This window comes from Penaeus monodon, chromosome 40 (assembly GCF_015228065.2).
Source record: "Penaeus monodon isolate SGIC_2016 chromosome 40, NSTDA_Pmon_1, whole genome shotgun sequence".
In the NCBI taxonomy this organism is placed as follows: domain Eukaryota; kingdom Metazoa; phylum Arthropoda; class Malacostraca; order Decapoda; family Penaeidae; genus Penaeus; species Penaeus monodon.
In genome coordinates, this window is record NC_051425.1 from 6,595,246 (window position 1) to 6,597,745 (window position 2,500).

The window sequence follows — 2,500 nt, forward strand, 5'->3', positions numbered from 1 at the left end:
ACAGCGCGAATATGAAGCGAACGAGGCCGAGAAGCAGCGTGCCCACGAGCTGGCCCTTGCTCGCGTGAGACCCGAGAACCTTTCACTCAATGACAGTCGTGATCATTACCCTAAATTAAGAATGCCTCTATTCACTGATGGTAATGATGATATTGATGATTATTTGCGTAGATTTGAGAAATTAGCTGCTTTGCAAGGATGGAATTCTAATGATTATCATATTTACCTTGGCTCACTCTTGGGAGGTAAGGCCTTGCAAATTTACGTAAGTTTGCCAGACGACATTTTGAAGGATTACAGTCAGTTAAAAGACGCGTTGTTGAAGGCGTATAGCGTTGACGCTGACTCATACCGTAAAAAGTTCAAAGAAAGCAAAGTTGGTGATACTGAGACTTACGTTCAGTTAATTACGAGAATGACCCAGTATTTAGATCACTGGTTAATCATGAGTAGTGTCGAAAGGGAATACAACTCGTTGTTTGACTTTTTGATACAAGACCAGCTGTTGAGTAATTGCCCTCTTGACCTTCGCATCTTTCTCAAAGAACGGACGTTCGCAAGTACAGTGGAAATGGCTCAAACAGCAGATAGGTATCGTTGCGCCCATAGAGCTGGTAGAGGTCATAAAACACCTGTTAAAGATGAATCTGCTTATAAGAAAGATACGAATGTTCCCCTTAAGGATGTGATTTGTCACCACTGTTCCAAAGTGGGTCACATACGTCCTTCTTGCCCCGAACTTAAATTCGCGAAACCCAAGACTTCTCAGAAAGTAAATGCTGCATTTAAGGCTAATGTAAATTACGATCACGGTATTACGTGTGATGGATCCTTAAATGGCAAGCCAGTAAATGTACTTTTTGATTCAGGTTGCTCGTCAGTTATAGTGAAGGAATCGCTCGTGCCCGCCTCGGTCAAGCGAGGAAAGGTGGTTGCGCTGTATGACTACCTGGGGGAGCGGCGCGAATTCCCCACCGCACGTTGTCTGATTAGGAGTAAATTCCTGAATGGGTGGTTTGACGTCGTGGTTGCGCCGATAAAGTTCACGGATGTCCTCATAGGTATGGTGCCGGGGGTCAAGGCGTCGAGCGTGAACATTCCGAACACGAAAGCAGCCGAAACTCCTCAGAGGAGCGAAATTAATGCTGTTGCGACGCGGGCCGCCAAAGCGAAGGAAAATGTCGGTCCTGACAAACTAATTGTTCCCAGCTTCAAATTTGAGAACGTCTCCAAGCAAGACTTCATGGATGCTCAGTCCTCTTGCCCGTCTCTAGAACACATTCGTTCTAAGGAAAGAATTAAAGCTATTGTCACTGTTAAAAGTCGTTCGGTAAAATTCGAACGAGTAAATGGGTTGATTACCGTATTTGCGTAAAGAGCAAACACGAACACGAAATCGGAGAGAAACAATTGGTTGTGCCCCGTAGATTTATTCCAATAATTTTGTCTATGGCTCACGATTCCCCTTTGGCAGGTCATTTCTCTCATCGAAAGACTGCAGAAAAGGTATTCCATAAATTCTTTTGGCCAGGAGCAGGCGCAGAGATCAAACGCTACTGTCGCTCTTGTCATGCTTGCCAGAAAACGGTCCCTAAGGGCAAGATCAGAAAGGCCCCATGGTTCAGATGCCAGTCATAAGCGAGCCGTTTTCCCGAGTAGCGATTGATATCGTCGGGCCGATCTCCCCGCCCTCGAGCCGAGGCCACAAGTATATGTTGACCTTGATTGACATGGCCACCAGATTTCCTGAGGCAGTTCCTCTGAGAAATATCGACTCGGTAACTGTTGCTGAAGCGTTGTTAACCATTTTCGCTCGTGTAGGAATACCGAAAGAGATTCTTTCTGATCGTGGTACACAATTTAAGTCTGATTTGATGGCAGAGATCAACCGATTACTTTCTGTTAAAGCATTATACACCAGTCCGTATCACGCGTGTTGTAATGGTACCGTCGAACGTTTTCACGCAGTGCTAAAAGCTATGTTGAAAAAGCTCTGCAGCGAACGACCACATGACTGGGATCGTTACATCCCATCCGTCTTGTTTGCGTATCGCGAGATTCCTCACGATACGCTAAAATTTAGTCCGTTTGAGTTGCTGTACGGCCGTAAGGTACGTGGCCCTTTATCAATTCTGCATAATTTATGGACTAAAGATATTGATGGGGAGGTTAAGAGTACCTATCAATATGTATTGGATCTGAGATCTAGATTAGAACAATCGGCTCAACTAGCATCCGCTCATGCAGACGTGAATAGCAGAATGTACAAGACGTACTTCGCAAGAAAGCTAGAGCTCGAACGTTAAAAGAAGGGGATGAAGTACTTGTGCTGTTGCCAACTTCGCATAACAAACTAACTGTTCAGTGGAAGGGTCCCTATTCTGTTGTACGCAAGCATGAAAATGGTGTAGACTATGAAATAAAAATAAAAGGGAAAATAAGGCTTTATCATGTGAACATGCTGAAGAAATATGAAAGACGCGAAAATGGCATTTCTCAC